This window comes from Crocodylus porosus, unplaced genomic scaffold, assembly GCF_001723895.1.
Source record: "Crocodylus porosus isolate Cpor-Errol unplaced genomic scaffold, CroPor_comp1, whole genome shotgun sequence".
Lineage (NCBI taxonomy): Eukaryota > Metazoa > Chordata > Crocodylia > Crocodylidae > Crocodylus > Crocodylus porosus.
This window is the reverse complement of record NW_017728947.1, coordinates 18,765,575-18,783,377: the sequence shown is the minus strand read 5'-3', so window position 1 is coordinate 18,783,377 and position 17,803 is coordinate 18,765,575. Positions and strand designations below refer to the sequence as shown.

At 46.9% G+C, this 17,803-nt stretch overlaps 1 protein-coding gene across 3 annotated transcripts in view; it reads left to right on the top strand.

Moving 5' to 3' along the window:
* Positions 1–2,624: 2,624 nt before the first annotated feature.
* The window catches only part of PPFIBP2 (PPFIA binding protein 2), a 154,739-nt gene continuing 139,560 nt past the window's right edge, over positions 2,625–17,803 (top strand). For all 3 annotated transcript variants that reach the window (XM_019551483.1, XM_019551484.1, XM_019551482.1), the window contains exon 1: positions 2,625–2,653. The gene's annotated coding sequence lies outside the window, so the exon portion shown is untranslated. The remainder of the gene's footprint in view (positions 2,654–17,803) is intronic.

The window sequence follows — 17,803 nt, the reverse complement described above, 5'->3', positions numbered from 1 at the left end:
TTTAAATTTCTCCCATTCATTCACTTCCAATATGCTAGTATTTGAAGAGTATTTTTAATATAAATGAAACTGCATCTATTTGTATTGATGTATAGCAACCCAATATTTTTGGAAGGAGAGGCCTGGAGGGTACTATATAAGTTAATATTACTTAAGCCATTGCAGCCATCATCAGAAATGCATCTATACCCAGCAGCTGTGGAAAGTTATTTAGGGCTAGAGACTACACTTAATTAGGAAAGTATATAAAGTTTTAAAAGGCCAGGATATGCAAATGAACACCAGAACTGCCGGACCATGTCAAGGGGAGGAAGCAGCAATCATGAGCTTGCATGGTGATTAATTGCAAGTGCAGGGTATGTGGGGAAACAAGAACTCTTAAAGGCTCAGAAATCTGCAAGCTCTCAAGGAAAAGCATGCAGACTTTTCAGGGCTTGACCAAGCCAGGGGAAACGCCCTGTACCTGGGTCTATGAAGGTAGTTTTCCTTAAGTGTTCCTGGGGATAACTGTTCTTCTGGTGTGGTTTAGTACCCACCAAGGTGTTGGGGCTTAAAGCCCACTTTATGGAAATAGGATTTTCCTCCCTAGCTTGTTCCTGTGGCCATATGGCTGAGGGCAGGCAAAACCTGGAGGCATCTGAACCCCCTCCAGGCTTGGAGCTGCATGCAAAAAGACTTTGGAAGACTTTGGAAATATTTGAAGCCTTGGGGGGGCGGGGAGGGAGGGATGGAAGGTGTCTGGTGGTTGTAGGTCCATTTATGGTTCTGGTCTGACTCACAGATTTGGACTTGATTTGGCTTGGAACATGAAAAATTTCTTTAAAAAAAAAAAAAGATGTTTCTTTGTACCATGGAGTAATAAAATGATGACAGCAATATGTTACTTGTCATTAATCAAATCATATTTCAAAATCTTTGACCTCCCTGTGAGCTTGGTATTACTATTTGCAATACATAATGGAGAAAGGATAAGGCACATAATACTCCAAAGCCACCCAGTATCAGAGAGCAAAGCCTGGATTCTAACACCAGAATTTTTTCAGGAGAACCACCTCTTTGGATAACTAACAAATCTGACAGTTGATTATTAGGCATAAGATTGAAAAACATGTCCCTGGAACAAGAGAGTTTGGGTAGTGTCCCTCTCTGACTTGCTTCCGTGGAGGCATAACTGGCTACTACTGAACCCTGGGGGTGGGGTGTGGATCACTGCACACAGTGAAGGAGCAACAGCTGAAGATTTGCTGCATGTGGGGGATATTTAAAATCCACCCCCCCATATATCTGCTGCCAACCATTTAAACGTCAATTTTAAGCAGCAAAAAAAAGATGTGGTGTTTGCTTCCCCAGCTGCTTCTCCTTCCCCCATGCATCCACTGCCAGCTGCCACAGGGAAGATCAGGGTGCCCCATTCGCCTACACATGGTTACGCTACTCGGACAGCTAAATCAAGGCCATGAGGCAAGTTAAAATTTGGTTCAGGTTCTTAACAGTTAAGATTATGAAGCTTTTATTTAATAAATAGAAGAATTAAAACATTGTATGGAGCGCAGCAAAGTGTGAACTGAAGTTGATCTCAAAGGCCGTGTGTAGATGAAATGAGGGGCACATACGCACAATACTTTAAAGTGGGTTAAATGCTTTTACGTTGCTTTGATGGTGTTGGTGTTTGCACGCATCAGCACTGTATTGTGCAGTAATTCCAGACGCTGTAGCAAACTGGGTGGGGTAATGCGCCTTAAATGACTTGGGGCGCAGCAAACTAAAACTCCTCTGAGGCATTTTAGTTTGCTGTCCTACAGCTGCGGAGTGAGGCTCTGTACAGCTCGGGGGCTCTGCAGGAAGCCTGTGTAGGCAGCCTGGAAAGGCAGGCTCCGTCCAAGATCTCCCCCCTGCCCCTGGAGCCTGCCTGCCTGAGCCGTGCGGGGACCGGTGCAGCCACAGAGGGAAGCAGTGCCCCCCAGGACTGCCCAAGCCGAGTGCCTGTGGGCAGGTGCCACTTGGGGGGGGGGGGGCTGTTGCTGCTGCGGAGGGAAGCACCAACCCCACCCACAGCCCAGGGACCGCTCCACCTGTTGGCAGCTCACCCTTCCCTCCCCACTGCCAGAGAGGCAGGTGACTTGGGGTGGGCATGACACGGCAGGGTTTAAAAGGCCCTAAATTGAAGCAGTGTTTTTAAAAACCCACCCCTTCAATTTAGGGCCCTCATTTTGTCTACACACACCCAAAGAGAATTGTCCCCAAGGTGTAACAGTTCTTTTAAAGACTATTGTTCTTCACCTGTTTTAAAACTGGAATCTCTGAAGTAACTGCCTCTGTCCCGTGTACAAACCACCTTTCTGGTCTTCAGATTCTGATTTTGCATGCAAATCATGTGCAGTGGAATTAAGCGTGTACTGTATAAATCAAAGGAAACACAGAGTATTAAGACCTGTGTCCTCTTATCTTCCTGAAGGATCCTGTTACTTGAGTAATTATAATAAGCAGCATCACAATCTTTTTATTTTGTGGGTTGGGCTCTGAGTTATTGTGAGCATGTGGTTTAGGGGTGGTGGTTATATTCTGAGCTTGTCATTTGCTTTACAGTAGTGAGATGTAACTATTACCAATGAGAAGTTTTGATGCAAAAGTATAACCTTTGGGACCTGAAAAGGTGAGTGAGTTTTTGTATCTAGACATTTCCTTGTATTTGCTTTTAACTTTTCATGTTATACGGTAATTTTTTCTTTTAAAACTGGTAAGGTTTACAATAGTGATCCTTCAAAATATTTTGTTTTTCTTTCTTATTCTTCTGTATGTAAAAATAATTTAGTCCATTTTGTTTTAAAATTTTGAAGTGTAGCATAATATAAAAAGTCTTACAAACTGGGCAACTGTTACTGTCAAGTAAGGAGAGAGCAAGAGATTTACAAAGAAATACCAGCAGCCGAGTACTACTGCTTTGGGGATTTATTTAAGTGTTCCATTAAAGATAGTTCATGCTAACAGCTACTCAGAATTAGGGTTGAAACTACCAGTCATGCAGGATCTAGGAGCTGCTTGTATTCTTGTGCTTAGCTCAGGCAAAGAGTGGGAAGGGAGTGTCTGGGAAAAAACAAACTTGCCTGAAGCTGAAGCAACAGGTAAGTCTAGAAAAAGATGTTAGGCAAGTAATATTACATTATCGCCCCGGAACAATATACACCATTCTGGTTTTTGTTTTTTTATTAATTTTTATTTATTATAGAGCTGTTGGCTGTTTTTACTGTGCCTTGACTCAGTTGAATAAATAGGTGTTGGCATAGAAGGTGTAGTATTCATGTGAAGTTGTGTAAAAAAAATATGCACCTTTCTACCAAAAGTTCACATATTTTGTTGCTTGCATTTTAGCTGTTCAGCAGTGAAACTTTTTTTTTCTTTTACCTTAGGGTTTGTCTGTTTTTTGTTAATGTCTAAAATCAGAATACAATGAACCAATTTCATGTTCACAGTGCAGTGTCAAAATATATACCTTACCTCTGGTCAAATGCATGCACGCACCCAAGTGCTATATTTCATGTTTAGGAAATGCTAATATTCTGTCATCCCAAATGGTTTATAAATCAATTCATTTCCTGGATTAAGACTACGGAAAACAATAGCCCCTGGTTTTACAATACTAATGGGAAACAGATAGTGAAGTTCAAAAGGTGGTGGTTTAAAGGCACTTTATATATATTCTTCACCAGTCCAAGACTAGTTGCACACAGAGTATGACAGCTGTAATTTACAGAAGCTATCAGTGGCTTCAAGAAGCTATTACACAGCCAGGGATTGCTAGGCCACATGTCAGCAAAAGGACCAGTAGCATAGAGGGCCTGTATGGGAGCCATGTGCTCAGGAGGACTCTGTTCCCAGCAGTGGAATGCTTCTTCTGGGACTGGCCAGCCTTCAGGTTACCTTGCGCTAACAGGGTGTTGCAACCCAACCCTGCTGTACTTGGGGAAAAGGGGGCAAAAAGTTTTTCCTGAATCTATTAATTGCACTGACAATACAATGCAGATGTAGCAAAGGATAGAGAACTCTAACTGAACTTGATAAAACAGATATGTTTCTTACTATTTTTGATATAACATTGAGTACTCTGTTTCCCATCTTGCTGCTCTAGTTTTAATCTTGTACACAGTAAAAATAAAAATGTTGTCTGTAAACTAACTTGAAATATGGGGTTTCCCTTTTACATGTTTCCCGTGATCACCATATGTGTTAATTGTAGAAGCATTTAGGTTTGCTTGAATGGGAACCAAACAAAAACATTTCAAATTTCCTGTAAAATGAAATTTTGGAGAAAAAATTATTTTGTGTTGAGATATTTTGTTCAAACTTAACTTGTTTTACATTTATAACAACTTTGTTTTCAGGTAGGATCTTTCCATTTGCATAGGATTGCTTTTATTACATTCTTTTTCTATTTTTCTGAATAAAATGTAGTTGAAATTGACAGTTTCTGGAAAAAGCACAATATTTTTATAAAATGGCATTTTTCAATGAAAAAAATCTTATCAGAAGCATTTTGACCAGCTCTAAATGCAGCATATTCTACTCTAATATGGGTTTGGCAAATTTTTTTTTTTTTCTTTCACACAAAACAAACTTAATAGAAAGATGTACATCCCTCTTTTGGAATTCTTAATCCTTCCAAAACAGTTCACCCTGGATGATTGGTTGTAGCTTGAAAACTAATGTTTGACCAAGATGAACTTTTCTCAGGCCCCAGTTCAGCGAAGTATTTATGCATGTCCTCAAGTGCTGGACTTAATGGGCTGTAGTGCATCTCTGCTGCTTTCCTATCTTAACTGTAGATCAGTCCAAAGAAGTAGTTGTTAAGCAATACAAAGCTTGCACTCCCTCTGGGCTTGCTCTGCTAATCTATAGTGGTTTTTCTGCTAGCATTAAGTCAGGATAGATAAGCAACTGAGAGAATTTAAACTAGAGCAAACAGGATGCAATTGAGAAGGGCAAATTTAGACTATATATCAAGACCCTTGCCTGCATGATGAGATTATGGAAGACAGTTGAAACTGGGAAATAGCATAAAGTGGTGAAGGCCCTACTGTGTAAATAAATGATAGGGTGAGAACTAGAACATGTATTTATGAAAACTCTACAACTCTACTGAATGGCCAAAAGTCCTATTAAATGTACTGTTTCTCCAAATTCCATGATTTTCTGAAGCTTGGGGTACCTTTGTTTGTTTGTTTGTTTTCCTCCATTCATCCCTCCCCCCTCACATTCTCACATGAAGGCTTTTCTTAAATTTCAAAATAAAAGGTGAATCAATTTTTAAAATCAGAGATCTTTTTCACGAAAAACATCATTAATTTGTAGAGACCTAAAAATTCCATCATCTTTCTAACCTAAAAAGTATTAGAAATCCAGCTTCCTTCCAAGTCTTTGCCTGTGAGAGACCTTATGGGCAGTTTAGTTTCATGGCTATGACAAAGTTATTGGCCTGTTTACTGAATCATCATTTTTAGCAAGTCAAAAACTGAACAGTAAATTCCAAACAATGCAAACCACAGGTTCTTCCACAAATAGAAACTCTTAATGCCTTTGTTTGAAAATCTTGGGAAGTTGAGAGGTAAGCTAAACAAGAAAATCAGTACAGAAAGTGACTTAATTTTGTTACAACATCGAAGTTTATTTCCCTAAACTGATGAAATCAAGATTTAAAAACTTGAAATACATGTTTTGCTAATAGAAACTTGGGATGTGAGGTACAGGTGGCAATTAACAGTGGCTTTTGTGAGCTATCTTGTGGGTAACAGAATTTGACAGTTGGGCTAGGGACAGACATTCAAAAAGCCCAAGTCTGAATTGATTCAATCTTTGCAGGTTAGTCTAACCAACAAAGATTGAACCTATTTGCAAGTGAATAGACATTCGCTTTTGATTCTAGAAATGCAGGCACATGCCTGCAGTGGCTCAGGCTAGAAAGCAGGGGATGCTAAAGCGAGCCCTCCCTTCCCTTCTGCAGCAGCTACAAGGCTGGAGGGAAGCTGACCTGGAGGACATGTCCAGCCCCCTGTCCCCCTGGCAAGCTGCTATATATGATTATGTGTGATTGGGGAGGGGTTTAAACCTCCATCCTGGCCTGCAGTGACCCCAGCCAGGGTGTGCCTGGAGGTGGAGGGGGGAAGCAGCCCTTGCCAGGCTTGTCCCTGAGGTGGGGGGGCATGGACAGACACTGGCCCAGGCAATGCCTCAGACAAAGTGGGGCAGGGAGGGGGATTCGACTCCCCTGTCTCTCCTCAGGCATGGGAACAGGGACCTTGTCCAGGGTCTGCATGGCTCTTCCCCCCTACTTGTGTAACGGGGGGGCCAGGCCAGAGCCAACCGGTATGGGGCTGAGGCTGTGGGGTGAGCCAGGCTGGCCCATGGATGTTGCTGAGGGTGGACATGGAGAGGCCAGCCTGGGCTGGGCTGCAGGGGCCGGGCCCTTCCCAGCAGCTGTGGCTTAGATTTGGGCCATTGGAGCTGTGCGCCTGGATTGTTCCTGGCTCCCTGCACGCAGACCAGGTGGAGCTGTCATGGAGTCACAGCCAGCCCCTGGCTGCAGAACTGTGCCAACCAGCTGGCTGTGGCTCCATGACAGCCCAATCCGGCAGCATGAAGTTGATGTTGCTGCAGCTGAAGGCAGACACCTTGGCAGCTGGACTGGCCATGTGGGATGTGTTAATCATGCCCATGGCTGCCCAGGCCAGCTCAGAGGCATTGGCAGGCCTGGAGCCCAGCAGCTGCCTGCCACAGGGGCTTACGTACCTGCAGCAGCCACTGTGCCCATTCTCCATTACTCTGCAGCACCTGGCCAGCTGCAGCTGCACCAGAAGCTGTGCTGGCTGGGGTGGGCTGGGCTGGGCTGTTCTACCTCCCTCATTGCCAGATGCCACTGCCACTACTGCTGTTGCTGCCACCCCTGCTCCAGCCGTGTCACTCTGGGTGGGCAGATGGGAAACTTCAGTGCATGGAGATTTGACTCCAGCTTCTGGCATCCTTCTATCCACTCTGTCTGTCCAGCATGATGAGCAGCCCTTGTGGGTGGGTGGAGTGGGTGGAAGGTGGCCGGAAGCTGGAGCCAGAGCTGGAGCTCCGTGCACTGGGCAGAAGCTGCCGGGCTGAAGCTTCTTCCTCACCCCTTTCCCCACTGCCTGGAATGGCACAGCAAAGGAGGAGGAGGAGCTGAAGGTAAGGGCAGGGGTACAGCAACACTTGGCCAGCTGCAGCCACAGCTGCACTGGGAACAGTCCCGCCAAAGCTGTGCGCTGGCAGGGCTGTTCTTCTCCCCTCACCTCCAGCTGCAGCTCCTGCCCCTGCCATGCTGCGCTGCTTTAGGATAATGGAAGCTTTAGCCCTGCAGCTTCTGCCCAGTGCATGGAGATCCAGCTTCAGCTCCTGGCCACCTTCCACCCACTCTGCTCACCTATGGGAATGCTCGTCGTGCCGGGCAGATGAAGTGGGTGGAAGGCATCTGGGACCTGGAGCCAGAGCTCTGTGCTGGGCAGAAGCCACCGGGCAGAAGGTTCCCACCTGCCCACTGAAAGTGGCACAGCAGGGGTAGGGGCTGTAGCGGCAGTGGGAGCTGGAGGCTAGGAAGGCAGAATAGGCTAGCTGGTTCCAGCCATCATACAACTTCTGGTGAAGCTCCAGCCGGCTGGATGTTGCACAGTGAACACGAAATGCAGCAGCAGTGGTGGCTTCAGACACCCAAGCCCCCACGGTGGGTGGCTGCTGGGCTCCAGGCCCGCTGGTGCTGCTGAACCAACCCAGGCAGCTGCGGGCATGATTTAACATGTCCTGCGCAACCAGTCCAGCTGCCAAGGTGCCCACCCACAGGTGAAGTAGCTTCACCTCCACACTGTTGCCTGGGCAACTGTTGCCTGTGCCACTGGCCAAGGCTGTTGCAGAGCCGCAGCCAGCTAGGAAGGGCTCTGCTCCCACAGGCCAGCCCTGGTGGGCCCTTCTTAGCTGGCTGCAGCTCCATGACAGCCTCACCTGGCCAGGGCACAGGAAGCCAGGAGAAATCCAGCTGCACAGTTCTTGTGGCCCCAGCCCAAGCCACAGCTGGCTGGGAAGGGCCCAGCCCCCATGGCTCAGGCTGGGCCAGCACCTCTGCATCCACCCTTCAGCAGCACCCATGGGCCAGCCCAGCTCAGCCCACAGGTACAGTCCCAGCAGGCGGATGGCTGGGCCATGCCAGCCAGCCGGCTCAGGCCATATCCATGCCCCTGCCACTGTAGTGGCGGTGGGGGGGTACCCTGGGTTGCTTCCCCTGGCCAGGCAGACCCCAGCTGTGGTCCCTGGGGGGGAAACGGGAAGGACTGGGGGATAAACCCCCTCCCTGCTACTTTGGCCTTAGGGAGCCATGCCAGGCTGGTATCTGGCCACGCCCCCACCCCTGCTCTGGCTAGAGAGCAGATGGGTGGGGCCAGCCCTACACTCTGGAGCAAATGGCACAGCCCAGCCCAGGGCTGAAGAGCATGCTGGGATGCTGTGGGACTCTGGTTCAGCTTAAACCAGGAAGTGGTCTAGAATTTTTATACACTTGTTTAATCCAAATCGGGTAAGTCTGATACTACATTCAACCAGGTTTCTCTTGAACCCATTTCAGCCAATTTGAAACTGGTTTATGTGCACTGAGCTTTATGTTCTGTTACAAGTTTAAACCAGTTTCTGATCACTTAAACCAGTTTATGTGTAACTTCACAGGATCTGATTTAATCATATTGCACCATAAACTGTTAGGGCTAGCCTTGGTGCCATATAGTCAGAAGTTAAAACACTTCTGTTGCTTATTAGAAGGGAACACTGAAATTTTTACTTTTTTCCGTGGTACTGGCTCTGGAAATCAAGATTAGGTTAGGAAAGCTACTGTCTTCTGTATACAATATAAAGGAGCCAGCCTCTGGATCCATTATTCAAGGTGAGTGCATCTCTGCATAATGTGAGTGCATTTAGAAATACACAAACACATTAATTAACAGATTACTGTTTTCACTGTTTCTTGAGGCACTGTATGATTGCCAAATATACTGTAGAGAGTAATTGTTGACAAGTTACGGCAGGTAAATCCCTTTAGAAAGCAATTCTTTTAACATGGAATCCTTATTATAATTTATAACTCCTACATAAGATGGACACTGCCCTTGCATGAAAAATAGTTTTGTTTGGTTTTAGACATTTGTTTTTGGTTACATAAATCTGTCTTTTGGGAGACATGTAAAACTGGGATCTTGACTTCTGATTATGCCTGCCAAGACAATTGTTCCCATGCCTGATTTCCCTGATTTCAAAGAGGTTGGAGATTATGAACAGCTAGTTATAAGAGATTTTTCTTCCTAGAGCTTTTTGCAGTAAAGGTGTTATCAAATGTCATTGATGCTAGAAAAAAGCCAGGAGTAAAAGGTTATTGGTAACCACATTTGATAGTGTTTCACTTCTGCTTTTTTCCCTCCAATCAAGTTGCCCATAACTACAAACTGTAAAGGGCAAAGCTAGAATTAGGGCACAGTAACTCTTGACTCTTATATTCTAGGGTGTTTGTACACATTATGGGTTTCTTAGATACACCTCACAAAAATTGCTGTTTTGCTAGTTTAGTTGTGTGTGTAAATACATGTTGACATCTTTTTATCATGGTAATTTCAATGTATCGTGGTAAATTAAACCACTTCCGACATGTTATGTTTTTAGCGTAGCCAATTGTTCCACCCGGGTTGTTTGGTTTTTTTATTAAAGTTTTGCAACCTGTATTCTCAGACACAGCTAAAAACGCCATTTTCCCTGTTCTGCCATGATTTGTCCACTAGGTGGCACTTAGATTCACTTGGATTCTAGTGGTTGCAGAGCAGCCACTAGATGGGTAATAATTTTGATCCATTCCACCTATCAGGCAGTTCAAGAAACAGGTTAATTAATATTACTTTTTGTTGGACTGGGTTTTTGGTTGTAGCTATGTTGATGTATGGACATAGGCAGTACCCTGGGGTTTTAAACTTAATGCAGTTTTTGTCTGTCAGCAGGATGACAAAAATGGCGCCAGGTTTAAAACCCAGATGTTAACTTTTGCTTCCCTGCAGTCAAAAGCGGGGCCCCTCTACAAGTGTGGCTGGTGGAAGTGGGGAACAGGGCTGGGGCCTGGCCAGCCGGGAGTGCAACACTGCTGCGTGGGGGGCACTTGGAGCTCCACACTGCGCTTCTACAGACAGGCGGCAGCACTAGAGTGGGTAGCTTGGGAAGCTATAGCCCCCTAAAATTCACCTTACCACCCACATAGCAACCCCCCACAGAGCTGCAACCCACCCACAGAGGCGCGACACAGCGCTCCTGGCCTGAGCCTGCTTGGCATGTGCGCAGCGCAGCCTTGAGGAGGGGAATTCTGCTCAGCTGGGCTGAGTGTCCTTCTTCAGCCCAATCAATCACAGTGCTGGTGAGGGGAACTGAGCAATGAGGCTCGGTTCCCTTCCCCAGCCCAATCCTAGTGCTGGGGAGGGGAATACAGTCAAGCTGCTTCAAAACTCAAAATGCTTTGAAACTTTGAGGCCCCAGGAGTATGCACTGAAATTCGCCTTCCCCAACCCACCACTGTTCACCCTCACATCCTGGGCTTGCACAGTAGGGGCAAGGCAAATTTTGGGGTGGCCATAGTTCCCCCCAAGCTGCCCTAGTCCCACCCATGTGCACCAGGCTCCAGAGCCCCAGCTGGGCTTTGTGCCAGCAGCACCTGCGTGCACCCCTTGGGTGAACAGCGGGGGAGAGGTGTAAGGCAGCACAACCCCTGGCCCCACCATCCACTCTGAGGCATGCATGCAGGCACCGCCAATGCAGAGCTGGTGCTCCATAGCTCCGGCACCAGCTCCACACTGGTAGTGACTGCAACACACACTCTTCGGGGCATGTGGCTGGGGATAGTTGGAGGCAGTGCAACCCCAGCCCCTCCACCACTGTCCACCTGGAGGCCTGCATGCATGTACTGTTCAAGCCCTTCCCTCATTCTGCGCCTTGAAATGCATGTTGCAGTCACCGCCAGTGTGGAGCTGGTGCCAGGGCTATGGAGCACCAGCTCTGTGTTGACAGCACTGGCATGCACGCCTCAGAGTGGATGGTGAGGGAGGAGTCCAGGGTTGCACTGCTTCACCCCTCTCCCCTACTATCCACCCAAGGAGTGCACATAGCCACCGCTGGCCCAAAGCCTGGCTGGGACTATAGAGCCCAGTGCATAGAGGTGGCACCAGAGCAGCTTGGGGGGACTATGGCCACCCCAAAATTTGCCTTGCCCCTACTATGCAAGCCCAGGATGTGGGGGGCTGAGCAGTGGTGGGTTGGGGAAGGTGAATTTCCCTGTGTACTCCTGGGGCTTCTTCAGCAGCTTCAGGGCCTTATTGGACTTCTCATCCTGGTTATTCTTGTGAATTTCTGCTGCTTCTGGACCAAGGCCTTGTTTGTCTGTTTTTCCTGGACAGAAGCAGCATCGTGAGCCCACCTAGCACTAAGGCCTACCCCTCCAGGGTCTGCCCTAAGGATGGGATGCCAGATGGGATCTCCCCTGGTTGGGCTGGGTCACCCCAGATTGAAATACGTGCTTCCTTTGGGACCCTCCTGACCCCCACCATGCCCTGCTATTGTGACACCCAGTTGTGATTTGTGGATCAGTAATCTTTCCCAGCAACATTTCCCACAGGACAGTCAGACTTTACTGCTATGGGGAAATCTGATAGGAAACATTCCCACCACCGTTAGCCACCCTGACTTGACTAACTGGGGGCCAGCTTAGAGCCAGCATCTCCAGAGGGGGGAGGTCTCATGTTATGTACCTGCCCCTCTGGTCCAGGCAGTGCCCATGGAGTCAGTCTGGATCTCAGGATTTACCACCTGTTTTGTGGACTTTCCAATGGCCTTAAGGTCTTTCAGCTTCTCCTGCTTCTCATACTATTTGAGCAGCTCCTTCTGCTTCTGCTGGTACATTTTCTTGAAGGGCACTATCAGAGATGGAGGCAGTAAGGGCTCTAAGCTGGGTCTCAGGAGGCCTGGAGTCAATTCCCACCTCTACCATCCGTTTCCCCATGCAAACCCAAGGAAAGGACATGTCCCACCTCTTCCCAACCATCCTGTGTGGAGGACCAATCTGTCAGGAGATCCTCCATTGTGGAGATATCTGGTTAGGCCCAATTGTAAATTACTTAGCAAAACAGGCTTTTAGAGGGAAAAGTTGGGTTTCCTAATCAAGCCATATTTTGAGCTAAAAGCATCTGCTTATGGGGGGATTGCTCCTCAGTGCTGCCAGTGCCCTTCACTCTCAACCCGCAGTCCCCTGCCACTCCCAAGGGCTGCTCATGGCTGGCCTGTACTCCCAACCTGCACCCCCCCATTATCCCCCAGCAACTCTCTCTTGCTGCCTGCCAGCCCCATTGAACTGACCAGCAGGGAGCTTCTGCCCAGCTTTGTCTCTGTGGCTGTGGACATGCACTGGGCCAGGTCAGGCTGGGAGCACCACACCATGCTCCTACAGGCAGGTGGTGGCTCTGGGAGGGGTGGCTACAGGGGGCTAAGGTGATTTTTGGGGGCCTATAGCCCTTTAAAGCCCCCCCAGTTCTGCCACCTGCCTGCAGAGGCACGGCACAGGGCTCTCAGCCTGGCTCCCCCATATGGCATTGTGCTGCACTCCTGGCTGGCCATTGTGAGAGTGAAATAAACCTAGAGAATATCTTTAGCTACAGAAACCCGATAACATGGACAAGTGCCTATAGTTCTTTCCTTCAGACAGCATTGTTGAGGTACAGAGGATAGGTGAACCTTGTATAAGCAAAGAACAAACAGCAAATTAGTAACATGGTTGCTAATCGGATGAGCCTCCCGTTTAGTTTTGTGAATATTTCACTAACTGCTGTGGAGACAAATGTGTGCATCACAGGTTTACTGATTTGGAACTGGAGAAGGTAGTTTTTACTTGATAGAAAACATATTTCCAAATGAGTTATAACAATTCCTGTGGTGGAAGTTTGGACTCCTAACCTTAGACTTCTTTCAGAGTCTTAGTGCTGGAGTGAAATGAATCATTTCCCTTTAATACTCACTTCTATTTTATGCCTGATTGATTCTACATGCTAGTGATTATTTCCAGGAAGCTTGCCACTGTAAGAATAAATGTGGGTGTTTAATTACCACTTATGTTCCTAAAAGTGGACAATGGAACTACCACTGAATGAATACCATATAAAAATATCTACATATATGGAGAATTTTGAGATAATTAAAATATTTACCATAATAAAGATGCCTATCCAAGGCTATCAAAGTACTTTTAATACAACTAATCATATAATAAATACAACTAAATAAAAGATCAGCAGGATTTAAATAATCAGTCCCACAGGAATCTAGCTCACTTACCAACCACCTGGCCCTTTCACATTCTAGGAAGTGTACCCTCAGAATAACCCTATCGAATAGATTTGTCCTGCAGCATGCCCAGAAAATTTCATTCCAACTCAAGGACTAAAAGCTCTCTCTATTCTTTGGAAAGCAACTTTGTTTAATTAGTGAGAAGTATAAAAAGGTTGAATTTAGCATCCCCTCAGCTAAAGAAAAAATAAAATAAAATAAAATAGCAGTGATTAAATCTAGCATATTATCCCAGCCTATCTGCCCTTCTATATTACTATGTTCTCTGTTTCCTATGTTACCATCATATTCTTGTGCTATTAAGAGACACCTTACTATCATATTGTTGTGATATTAAGAGGCACCCCTTCTTAAATTCTTGCTTTTAACAGGTTTCGCGCCAGGCAGTAGAGGTTGGGAAAGTGAGTTGTGGCCAAAGGTAGACACTCTTGGTAGTACCACTTATGTCAAGACTTTTGCATGGCTTGATTTAAGTTAAATGTAATTTCAGGTGAGCATGGAATTCCATAGACTAAAAAGAACGTAACCCTCTTTCCTGCCCTTTCTATGAAATAATTTAACTGTATTTATTTGTAAATTATATGCTAAAATATAAATGTTCCAATGTAACAGGTGCTTCCATGGCCCTGGGACAAACTTGGCAATGAGCTTTGCTCATCTTAGCATGTAGCAGCTCATAAATGAAGTGTTGTGCCATATATTATGTATGTATGTATGTATGATCTCAGAGCTATACTCACAAGAAAAAAAATCCATCACCAGTGAATCACTGGACCAAATACCAACTCAACAGGTCATGCCAGAGTTAGACATGGAGCTCACGGTAAAAGAGCTAAGCCATGCCATTGGTTCATTATCAAGTGGATAGATTACTGGAAAAGATGTTACCCCAGCAAAAAATATCAAGCGCAGGGAAAAAAAGCCTGCTACCATATCTTCATCAGTTGCTACTCAAATGCTGGAAAAAAGGTAAGGTACCACAAGATGTGTGTTACTTAAACACCATCACTTTGTCTATAAATAAAAGAGATGAGGGCAACTGCAACAACTTCAGAGGTATCTTGCTACTTAGTCTAGCAGGAAAAGCTTTTGTGAGGGTCATTGTGGTGCACCTACAACAGCTGGCAAGTTGTGTCAACCCAGAATCTCAGTGAAGATTCAGGGCCGGAAAATCAACCATAGATATATTTTCCCCATGTCAACTTCACAAAAAGTGCAGAGAGCAAAACTGACCATTATACATCGCCTTCATGGATCTAACTAAAGCATTTGACACCATCAGCAGAGCAGGCCTATTTGCAGTCCTAGAAAAGACAGGATGCCCACCAATCCTGTTAAGTCTTATGTTCCTTACAGTACAGCATGAAAGCAACTGTTCAGTTTGATGGGTCCACTTTGAACAGTTTTGAGATGAAAAGTGGAGTGAAGCAAGGATGTGTTCTTGCCCCTTGTGGCATCTCTAGTGGACACTGTGAGTACCATAACACCCCCTTGGCCAGGGTTCCCTAACTCGCCTGCCATGACTTGATGTTACCTGAAGAAAGGAGGGGTTCAGTGGTGTTCTTCCTGAGCGACCCAATGACAGGGTACTCACAGCAGTGCCACGGTGTTCCTTGGGCCTCCATCACCTCTACACCCCATCTGCTTGCCAACCAATTGGGTGTTCTGCTCATGGGTCCACCATTCCCAGCAAGCCCTTTTCAAAGGGGTCCAGCATCAGCTTCAGTGCCAATCAGTTGCCTACATGTTAAGGCACCTGGAGCCTCAGACCTGAACTCCCGTTCTCTGGCATCTTTCTCCCACCAAGGGAGAGGGATGCTCCTTGGAGCTTTGAAATTAAGGTGGCTGGGGAAAGACCATCCCCAGCCTGAAGCAGGACACTGTTTCCCCTGCTTTGGATGCGAGGGCAGTGCCTGCAACGCTGCTATTGGCAGCGTCTGGAGTGACCGCCTGCCTGGTGAGCTCCCCACTGGCTCTCTCCCTCTCTTCCCCACCAGTTTCCAGTGGGGTTTTTAAATTTCCCATGGCAGTGGCATCAGCTGCCACAATTAATTGGCCACTGCCCTGCCCAGGAAGCAGCCGTTTGAAAAGGCAGCCTAATGCTGGCTCGCAGGGCTGTAGCTGCGGCTGCAGCTGCAGCTGCGACTTTGCTCCCGAATGTAAGTTTACTGGGGCACAGGGGGCCTGCTTGTTCAGCTGAGGAATGCCTGGGGCTACCCCCAGCACCATTAGTGCCTGTGGGGTCTTCTTGCTGCCACGCTTCTACGTTTTTTGGGATCTTCTTCTTGGTACTCCTGAACTGTGCATTTAAAGTTATGGAAAGTAGAGTATTTCTTCACACAAGATCAGATGGGGAAACTCTTCAACCTGTCATGACTCAAGGCAAAGACTAAAGTTAGAAAAGTGCTTATCAAGGAGCTTCTATTCACTGATGATGCTGCCCTTACAGCCCACAACAGAGACCTACTACAAGAACTCATGGATTGCCGTTCAAGAGCTTGTCAGTAGGACTGTGCAAAACTTCACTCGTTGTTTTGTTTCAACAATGTTTTGACTCATTTTGAACTCAAAACAGCAAAATCAAAATGAAACAAAGGGCTTTGAAACAGCCTCGAAACAAAATGAGGCTAGTCAAAATGTTTTGAAAGCTGAGCTAAGTTCATTTCCCCAGTGCAATCATCACGCTAGGGTTAGGAACTCAGCCCAGCTGGGCTAACTTCCTTTCCCCAGCCCAACCTAGTGCTGGGGAGGGAAACTGAGCAATCGGGCTCAGTTCCCTTCCCCAGGCCCAGGCAGCAGCACTGGCTTCCCTCCCTCATCTGGCAGGCAGATCAGGGGCCCTCAACCCTGGGAGGACTGCCACAGCCCCAGTAGCCCTCCTGGGGCTGGGCCCTGATCTGCCTGCCAGATGAGAGAGGCTGTTTCAGGCTTCCCCATCATAGCCAATGGGCGAAACATTGAAACAGCGTCAAAATAGCCTCACTGTTTTGACAAAGTGAAATGGAACAGCTGTTTAGACTCCAAATGAAATTCGGAACAAAACACTGTTCCGTCCAAACCTCAAAACTCAAGTTGAAAACGGAACAGTGCCATTTTGTACAGCCCTATTTGTCATTATTTGCTCTCACTATCAGCATAAAAAAAACAGTTGAACCAGGACGGGGAGTTTTACAAGATCCATCAATCACCCTAAATGAGAACCAGCTAGAAGTAGTTCAAAAGTTCAGCTACCTAGGTTCTACAGTGACCACCAACCTGTCACTGGATGAAGAAGATAATGTTTGTATTGGAAAGGCTGCTACCACATTCAGCAGACTAATTAAAAGAGCATGGAACAACCCAAAGCTTACCATCAAGACCAAAATGCTAGTGTGCAAAGCTTGCGTACTCAGCACTCTCATGTGTAGTGGGGAAACATGGGCAACTTATGCACTGTCTACTACAGACCACCCAACCAAGGGGAAGAGCTAGACCAGGAATTCTTAAGTCAGCTCATGGAGGTAGTTAGGTCAAAGGATGTGGTCATCGTGGGGGACCTGAACTTTCCAGACATCTACTGGGAAGAGTAGTCAGCCAGGTCTGACTGCTCACGTAGGTTTCTAGCCAGAATGCAGGACCTCCATCTAATAGGAGGTGCACAGCCTCACCAGGGGAGACTCCTTGTTGGACCTGGTGCTGGCCATGGGTGACGACCTGGTGAGGGGGCTGAGAGTGCTCAACCACCTGGGCGACAGTGATCATCGTCTGCTGGAATTCACCATCCAGCGCAAGGTGGCAAAGTCCTACAGCAAGGCAGCAGCCCTAGATTTCAGGAGGGTGGACTTCACTGAGCTAAGGAGAATAGTCGGGGAAGCACTGAGGTCCCAGAGGGGAGGGGAGCCAGGTGTCCAAGAAGAGTGGTTGCTCCTTAAGAAGACGAACCTCCAAGCCCAAAGGGAGGTAATCCCAACATGAATCAAAGAGGGCACGACAGCACAAAAGCCCCCATGGCTCGCCAAAAGCATCCAGGAACATCTCTTAGCTAAAAGGGATGCGCACACCCAATGGAAGGCAGGAGCCATCACGAGAGAGGATTATACTGCGGTTGTTCAGGGATGTAGGGGGGCAGTCAGCAAGGCCAAGGCGGAGATGGAACTGGGACTAGCATCCCGGATCAAGGACAACAAGAAGTCCTTTTTTAAATGCATAGGGGGCAAAAAGAAGGTTCTGGGTAACGTGGGGCCCCTGCAGGACACCCTAGGAAATTTGGTCGTCACACCAGACGACAAAGCCAACATATTTAACTATTTCTTTGCCTCCATTTTCCTGAGCAGGGACCAGAACAGTCACCCTCCTCTAGTCTTCCCTCAGACCCCAGGGGAGGTACACCTAGCCCAAGGGTTAGTGA